We start from the raw sequence: 9,566 nt of genomic DNA, 5'->3' as shown, positions 1-9,566 counted from the left end.
ATTTTTGGGACTAAGGGGATGGGCCTTACTGTTGTGTTTTGTGGTCCCACTAATGGTTAAGGTTAAGTTTAAGTTTTGGGGTGGGGAAGCTGATAGTAGGTCTGTACCTAGGGGAAACTTAACCCCGGAGCAAAAATCTACACTGAACAGAAAATAAACGCAACATGCAACAATTTCAAAGGTTTTACTGAGTTATAGTTCATATAAGAAAATCAATCAATAAAAATAAAAATGTTAGGCCCTAATCTATGGATTTCACACAAACTTGTTTTTCAACCACTCCACAAATTTCTTGTTAACAAACTATAGTTTTGGCAAGTCTGTTAGGACATCTACTTTGTGCATGACACAAGTACTTTTTCCAACAATTGTTTACAGACAGATTATTTCACTTATAATTCACTGTGTCACAATTCCAGTGGGTCAGAAGTTTACGTACACTAAGTTGACTGTGCCTTTTAAACAGCTTGGAAAATTCCAGAAAATTATATCATGGCTTTAGAAGCTTCTGATAGGCTAATTGACATCATTTGAGTCAATTGGAGGTGTACCTGTGGAAACTCAGTGCCTCTTTGCTTGACATCATGGGAAAATCAAAAGAAATCAGCCAAGACATCAGAAAAAAAATTGTAGACCTCCACAAGTCTGGATCATCCTTGGGAGCAATTTCCAAACGCCTGAAGGTACCACGTTAATCTGTACAAACAATAGTACGCAAGTATAAACACTATGGGACCACGCAGCCGTCATACCGCTCAGGAAGGAGACACGTTCTGTCTCCTAGAGATGAACGTACTTTGGTGCGAAAAGTGAAAATCAATCCCAGAACAACAGCACAGGACCTTGTGAAGATGCTGGAGGAAACCGGTACAAAAGTATCTATATCCACAGTAAAGCGAGTCCTATATCGACATAACCTGAAAGGCCGCTCAGCAAGGAAGAAGCCACTGCTCCAAAACCGCCCTAAAAAAGCTAGACTACGGTTTGCAACTGCACATGGGGACAAAGATCATACTTTTTGGAGAAATGTCCTCTGGTCTGATGAAACAAAAATAGAACTGTTTGGCAAAAGGAAAAAGGGGAAGGCTTGCAAGCCGAAGAAGCACGGGGGTGGCAGCATCATGCTGTGGGGGTGCTTTGCTGCAGGAGGGTGCATGATGGCATCATGAGGAAGGAAAATTATGTGGATATATTGAAGCAACTTCTCAAGACATCAGTCAGGAAGTTAAAGCTTGGTCGCAAATGGGTCTTCCAAATGGACAATGACCCCACGCATACTTCCAAAGTTGTGGCAAAATGGCTTAAAGACAACAAAGTCAAGGTATTGGAGTGGCCATCACAAAGCCCTGACCTCAATCCTATAGTAAATTTGCAGGCAGAACTGAAAAAGCGTGTGCGAGCAAGGAGGCCTACAAACCTGACTCAGTTACACCAGCTCTGTCAGGAGGAATGAGCCAAAATTCACCCAACTTATTGTGGGACGCTTGTGGAAGGCTACCCAAAACGTTTGACCCAAGTTAAACAATTTAAATGCTACCAAACACTAATTGAGTGTATGTAAACTTCTGACCCACTGGGAATGTGATGAAAGAAATAAAAGCTGAAATAAATAATTATCTCTACTATTATTCTGACATTTCACATTCTTTAAATAAAGTGGTGATCCTAACCGACCTAAGACAGGGAATTTTTACTAGGATTAAATGTCAGGAATTGTGAAAAACTGAGTTTAAATGTATTTGGTCCTTGCGACATGGGGCCGTGCATTATCATGCTGAAACATGAGGTGATGGATGATTGGCACGACAATGGGCCTCAGGACCTCATCACGGTATCTCTGTGCACTCAAATTGCCATTGATAAAATGCAATTGTGTTTGTAGCTTATGTCTGCCCATACCATAACCCCAACGCCACCATGAGGCACTCTGTTCACAACATTTACATCAATAAATGATGCTCCCTCAACTTGAGACACCTGTGGCATTGTGTTGTGTGACACAACTGCACATTTTAGAGTGGCCTTGCAATGTCCCCAGCACAAGGTGCACCTGTGTAATGATCATGCTGTTTCATCAGCTTCTTGATATGCCACACCTGTCAAGTGGATGGATTATCTTGGCAAATGAGAAAATACCCACTAACAGGATGTAAACACATTTGAGATAAATAAGATTTTTGTGCATATGGAAAATGTATGGGATCTTTTATTTCAGCTCATGAAACATGGGACCGACACTTTACATGTTGCGTTTATATTTTTGTTCAGTGTAGATACTGACCTAGACCCCTGAGGAAAGCTTGACTAACTCAGTAATACATGTTGTATTTCTCACCATGTCCTCATGTGTTTCTCATGTTTTTATAGCAGGATTTTTAATCTGTCATTTAAGGTGTTTTGCTTAACCTCTTTGGTCACTGCTTCACTCACTCCCACCCTCACACCTGTGGTGAGCATGTCTGCCTTTGTGATGACGGTGATTCTAAGGAAGCTTCACACATATATACACACACACACCATAGTGAAGCCCAAGATTATCAGCCTTGAGAACAGTGGTGGTAAAAGTAGTTAGGAGGTAAATGAGGGAGCCGCTGTCTTAACTTTAATCCCTGTTTGGACTGAAACTAGTTTCCTAAATGAACTGGGGAAACAACACCCAAATATCCCACTACACTATTCTGTTACCGACCTGTTCCCAGATTTCTGAGGTGGTCCGAGAACAGTACAGCTGTGGTCTTTCCGGGACCGGTTCTCTCAGAGTCCTCGTCTGAGTCCCAAGTGGCACCCTTTATCCTACATAGTGCACTACGTTTGACCAGGTCTTTGGTCAAAAGTAGTGCACTATGTAGGGAATAGGGTACTATTTGGGATGCAAGCCTCTGAGTCCTTAACAAGCCAGACAAGTATGTGTTCTTCCTCAGACATCGCACAGTCGCATGCTCTCTGACATCAAAGGAGTGTCACTAGGAGTTCTGGTGTTTGTCTGACTGGAGCTGTGTCAGGCTCGGCTTGTCAAGTGACCGTTCAACTGGCTCCGTCTAAAGGTCAAGATCGCCCCCCACGCCTGTCTGTCTGGAAAAGAAGGGGGCCTGTCCTGTCTCTGTAGTGACTACATTCTGTTTGTTATGTTTGCCCTTCTATTCGACCATTGCTTAAATAATTGTAGTCCAACGTCTTGCTAGCTATGAAGGAAATGCTGTTGTGATTCTCTTTAGTATTACACTATGAAGATTGTTTTGTTCGGTACATGAAACCCTCAGGTAGTGTAAAGGAGATCCACAGCACAGAGCTCATGTCTGTTTACTGAAGGCCACACTGTTACGCCCAGTTTGAACTCTATACCTGCCTCTCAGTTGCACAGAATGTCTTCAACTTCATGGTCCATTTGTGGTCAGGAAGTAGGGATTTCATCTTTCCATTTCCTTGCTATGGCCCAAGCGTTTCTCCAAACATCTGTCCCTCAACGGACTTACTAAATGCAAGTCAAGCAGCTTGACCGACAGTGTGCAAACAGAATCAGCTGAGCCCAGGGACTTTTTTACTTTTGAGGCCCCCATTATTTCCCAAATAATGATCATTCTGCATAAAAATAAATAAATGTACTGGGCTAAAAATGGATCAGCCCATCTGGCATTTGCCCGAACTGCCCTATGGCCAATCCTGGCTGAGCCCAGGAAGTAAGAGGATAGTAGGAAGAAGTACATTGTTTTGTTTTCATTCCCTCTAATGCTCTAGAGCAGGGCTCTCCAACCCTGTTCCTGGAGAGCTACCATCCTAATCTAGCACACTGGATTCTAATAATTAGCTGATTGATAAACTGAAGCAGGCTAGTTACAGCTTGGGTTGGAGCGAAAACCTACAGAAGGGTTGGAGACAGGAGGGTAGCTCTCCAGGAACAGGGTTGGAGAGCCCTACTCTAGAGTCTAGTGGGGAGGTTGCCTAGTCATTGGTTTGTCTTGTTTGTGAGCCGAGTCCCCTTGGCTGGATTCCCTGTAGGCTTGTGAGTGGACACCTGGAGGGAAGGGGCCCCTGACGGCCCCTCTGTGATGGACAGCGTTCCGCATCAGGTGGCACTAATTTGGGCTGCCTGTGGGAGGAGCGGGGGGCTGGGGAGGGAGAGAGAAAGGGAGAGAAAGGAAAAGGAGAAGAAAAGAGGAGGAAAGGATAGGAGAGGAGTGGAGGATAGGAGAGGACGGGACAGGAGTGGAGGAGAGGATAGGAGAGGACGGGACAGGAGTGGAGGAAAGGATAGGAGAGGACGGGACAGGAGTGGAGGAAAGGATAGGAGAGGACGGGACAGGAGTGGAGGAAAGGATAGGAGAGGACGGGACAGGAGTGGAGGAGAGGATAGGAGAGGACGGGACAGGAGTGGAGGAAAGGATAGGAGAGGACGGGACAGGAGTGGAGGAAAGGATAGGAGAGGACGGGACAGGAGTGGAGGAAATTATAGGAGAGGACAGGACAGGAGTGGAGGAAAGGATAGGAGCGGACGGGACAGGAGTGGAGGAAATTATAGGAGAGGACAGGACAGGAGTGGAGGAAAGGATAGGAGAGGACAGGAGTGGAGGAAAGGATAGGAGAGGACGGGACAGGAGTGGAGGAAAGGATAGGAGATGACAGGAGAGGAGTGGAGGAAAGGATATGACGGGAGAGGAGGGGAGGAAATTATAGGAGAGGACGGGACAGGAGTGGAGGAAAGGATGGGAGAGGACGGGAGAGGAGTGGAGGAAATTATAGGAGAGGACAGGACAGGAGTGGAGGAAATTATAGGAGAGGACAGGACAGGAGTGGAGGAAAGGATAGGAGAGGACGGGACAGGAGTGGAGGAAAGGATAGGAGAGGACAGGACAGGAGTGGAGGAAAGGATAGGAGAGGACGGGACAGGAGTGGAGGAAATTATAGGAGAGGACGGGACAGGAGTGGAGGAAAGGATAGGAGAGGACGGGAGAGGAGTGGAGGAAATTATAGGAGAGGACAGGACAGGAGTGGAGGAAAGGATAGGAGAGGACAGGAGTGGAGGAAAGGATAGGAGAGGACGGGACAGGAGTGGAGGAAAGGATAGGAGAGGACAGGAGAGGAGAGGGGTGGAGGAAAGGATATGACGGGAGAGGAGGGGAGGAAATTATAGGAGAGGACGGGACAGGAGTGGAGGAAAGGATAGGAGAGGACGGGAGAGGAGTGGAGGAAATTATAGGAGAGGACGGGAGAGGAGTGGAGGAAATTATAGGAGAGGACAGGACAGGAGTGGAGGAAATTATAGGAGAGGACAGGACAGGAGTGGAGGAAAGGATAGGAGAGGACGGGACAGGAGTGGAGGAAAGGATAGGAGAGGACAGGACAGGAGTGGAGGAAAGGATAGGAGAGGACGGGACAGGAGTGGAGGAAATTATAGGAGAGGACGGGACAGGAGTGGAGGAAAGGATAGGAGAGGACGGGAGAGGAGTGGAGGAAATTATAGGAGAGGACAGGACAGGAGTGGAGGAAAGGATAGGAGAGGACAGGAGTGGAGGAAAGGATAGGAGAGGACGGGACAGGAGTGGAGGAAAGGATAGGAGAGGACAGGAGAGGAGAGGGGTGGAGGAAAGGATATGACGGGAGAGGAGGGGAGGAAATTATAGGAGAGGACGGGACAGGAGTGGAGGAAAGGATAGGAGAGGACGGGAGAGGAGTGGAGGAAATTATAGGAGAGGACAGGACAGTAGTGGAGGAAAGGATAGGAGAGGACGGGACAGGAGTGGAGGAAAGGATAGGAGAGGACAGGAGAGGAGTGGAGGAAAGGATATGACGGGAGAGGAGGGGAGGAAATTATAGGAGAGGACGGGACAGGAGTGGAGGAAAGGATAGGAGAGGACGGGAGAGGAGTGGAGGAAATTATGGGAGAGGAGTGGAGGAAAGGATAGGAGAGAATGGAGGAAAGGATAGGAGAGGACGGGAGAGGATAAGATAGGAGAGGATGGGAGAGGAGTGGAGGAAAGGATAGGAGAGGACGGGAGAGGAGTGGAGGAAAGGATAGGAGAGAATGGAGGAAAGGAGAGGATGGGAGAGGAATGGAGGAAAGGAGAGGAGAAGACGGGAGAGGAGTGGAGGAGAGGAGAAGGCGGGAGAGGAGTGGAGGAAAGGAGGGGAGAGGGAAAGGTGGGTCACATGAACTCCGGCTTTACATCCCAGTTGTACTTGTCACATAACACCACAATGGGACATGTACCCTGTGATATGTGAATCGCCTGTGTGGTTGTGTGTGTGTCTGCGCGCGTGTGCACATGCATACGTGTGCATGCAATCTTTCATTTGCACGTTCATGTGTTTGCATGTCTGTCTGTATCTACACTCAGTTGCCAGTTTATTAGGTACACCTATCTAGGACTGGGTCTGACTCCTCTTTGCCTCCAGAACAGCCTGAATTCTTCGGGGTATGGATTCTTCAAACATTTCTCAATTGGTATCAAGGGATCTAACGTTTGCCAGACAGGACGGGGCCATGGACTCATGCTGCTTACGCCAAATCCTGACTCTGACGTCTGAATGACGCAACAGGAACCGGGATTCGTCGGACCAGGCAACGCTTTTCCACTCCTCAATTGACCAGTGTTGGTGATTGCGTGCCCACTGGAGCCGCTTCTTCTTGTTTTTATCTGATAGGAGTGGAACCCAGTGTGGTCGTCTGCTGCAATAGCCCATCCATGACAAGGAGCGACGACTTGTGCGTTCCGAGATGCCGTTCTGCACACCACTGTTGTACTGAGCCGTTATTTACCTGTTTGTGGCCCACCTGTTAGCTTCCACGATTATTGCCATTCTCCTTCGACCTCTCATCAATGAGCTGTTTTCGCCCGCAGGACTGCCGCTGACTGGATGTTTTCTGTTTGTCGCACCATTCTCGGTAAACCCTAGACACGTGAAAAGCCCAGGAGGCCAGGCGTTTCTGAGGTACTGGAACTGGCACGCCTGGCACCGACGATCATGCCACGCTCAAAGTCACTCAGGTCACTTGTTTTGCCCATTCTAACGTTCAATCGAACAGTAACTGAATTCCTCGATGCCTGTCTGGCTGCTTTATATACTCACTGTCTGTAGGAGCGAACCATTTTTGTGAACGGGTTGGTGCACCTAATAAACTGGCCACTGTGTGTGTGTGTGTGTGTGTGTGTGTGTGTGCGCGTGCGTGCGTGCGTGCGTATGTCAATGCGTACATACATATAAATTACATGTGTGATGCTTGTAATCAGGGATTATCAGCCCGATAGATATGAGCCGCTATCAGCAGATAGAGGCTATCACTGAGAGGCTGTAATGGCTGCTAATGTCACCATGCAGGAACAAGTGGGGAGCTTGCCACTGTCTCGCCCACCCAGATAATTATATTTAAATCAGATAGACATCTCGCCATAATTGGACTGTACTCCTCTAATGCATTCTTATCTCATTGACTGGTGCTGTCCACAAATGCTACATTGTTTGAGGCCGAGGGGAACTTTGCGTGTCTGGCAGAAGCCCAGTTTATGAGTTTAGAGGTATGGTGTCCATATTATGACAGCCTTAACACTTGAGTTTGAAACAAGTCCTGGAGGTTGTCCTAATATCGGCACCGTACAGAGATCCAGTACTCCTGTTTCACCTGGGCCGGAGCCCAGCCTTGTGGAGTGGCTCAGGGCATAGTAGAGAGTAACTACGATTAAATTAAATTACATGGCAGAGGTCCGGATCTAATCTACACTGATCAAAAATATAAATGCAACATGCAACAATTTCAACGATTTTACTGAGTTACAGTTCATATAAGGAAATCAGTCAATTGAAATAAATTCATTAGGCCCTAATCTATAGATTTCTCATGACTGGGAATACAGAAATACACCTGTTGGTCACAGATGCCTTAAAAAAAAGGTAGGGGCGTGGATCAGAAAACCAGTCAGTTTCTGGTGTGCCCACCATTTGCCTCATGTAGCGTGATGCATCTCCTTCGCATAGAGTTGATCAGGATGTTGATTGTGGCCTGTGGAATGTTGTCCCACTCCTCTTCAATGGCTGTGCGAAGTTGCTGGATATTGGCGGGAACTGGAACACGCTGTCGAACAAGTCGATCCCAAACATGCTCAATGGGTGACATGTCTGGTGAGTATGCAGGCCATGGAAGAACTGGGACATTTTCAGATTGGCACGGCAATGAGCCTCAGGATCTCGTCACGGTATCTCTGTGTATTCAAATTGCCATCGATAAAATGCAATTGTGTTCGTTGTCCGTAGTTTATGCCTGCCCATACCATAACCCCACCACCACCGTGAAGAGCACACTTCTCCACTGTGCCGGTGGCCATCGAAGGTGAGCATTTGCCCACTGAAGTCGGTTACGATGTCGAACTGCAGTCAGGTGAAGACCCTGCTGAGGACGATGAGCACACAGATGAGCTTCCCTGAGACGGTTTCTGACAGTTTGTGCAGAAATTATTTGGTTCTGCAAACGCACAGTTTCATCAGCTGTCCGGGTGGCAGGTCTCAGATGATCCCGCAGGTGAAGAAGCCGGATGTGGAGGTCCTGGGCTGGCGTGGTTACACGTGTTCTGCGTTCATGAGGTCAGTTGGACGTACTGCCAAATTCTCTAAAATGCCATAAGAGGTGGCTTATGGTAGAGAAATTAACATTTAATTATCTGGCAACAGCTCTAGTGGACAGTCCTGCAGTCAGCATGCCAATTGCATGCTCCCTCAACTTGAGACACCTGTGGCATTGTGTTGTGTGACAAAACAGCACATTTTAGAGTGGCCTTTTAATGTCCCCAGCGCAAATCTGGACCTTGAAGCCAGCTCCCACTGCTTTTTAAATGATTCCCCTCTATTCAGGGTTAGGGTTAGACCTGAAACACCAGGTGGGCGCAATTAATTACCAGGTATCCAGCAGTACTCCGGACATCGTAGGGTAAGATTTGAATTGAGGGGCCAGCTTTCTGTCCTAGAATCACGGTTTCGACTGCTCCTACAGTTTTGCATCGATACTGCAGTTTAACTGACGCCTGGCCCAGAAAGACAATTTCCATAGACGGCCACATAGAGAAGTCAGATTTGAAAATTCCTAATAAGACACTGTAGTCATCACCTTTTGCACAAAATATCCATTTAATTATTCAAATAATTGTCGCAGAGACCAATCTTTTTTTATTTTTCATCACTCACAACTGAAGTAAATAATGGTGCCGGAGGGGATGGCTGCCGTTTTACGGGCTCCTAACCAACTGTGCTATTTTGGTAGTTTTTTCGCATTGTTTGTAATTTATTTTGTACATAATGTTGCTGCTACCGTCTCTTATGACCAAAAAGAGCTTCTGGACATCAGAACAGCGATTACTCACCTCAAACTGGTCAAATATTTTTTATTTAAAGAGACCGACGCGAAGGATATACTGCTTTCCCGAGACCAGGCCCAAATCCCTGTCATTCGCGTGAAGAAAATACTGAGAAAAAGGGGGAGGAGGTCGTGGTGCCTTGTGAGAATTCGTCCGCGAGTGGGTAATCCGCCACTACCATCCGTCCTATTGGCCAACATGCAATCATTGGAAAATAAACTGGATGAT

At 47.1% G+C, this 9,566-nt stretch overlaps 1 protein-coding gene across 2 annotated transcripts in view; it reads left to right on the top strand.

Annotated features, from left to right (window-relative positions):
* Positions 1 to 9,566, top strand: part of LOC121584379 (bone morphogenetic protein receptor type-1B) — a 148,507-nt gene that overhangs the window by 62,989 nt on the left and 75,952 nt on the right. The window lies entirely within an intron of this gene.

This window comes from Coregonus clupeaformis, chromosome 16 (assembly GCF_020615455.1).
Source record: "Coregonus clupeaformis isolate EN_2021a chromosome 16, ASM2061545v1, whole genome shotgun sequence".
Lineage (NCBI taxonomy): Eukaryota > Metazoa > Chordata > Actinopteri > Salmoniformes > Salmonidae > Coregonus > Coregonus clupeaformis.
The sequence above is the reverse complement of the archived record's forward strand: the minus strand, read 5'-3'. Positions and strand labels throughout refer to the sequence as shown.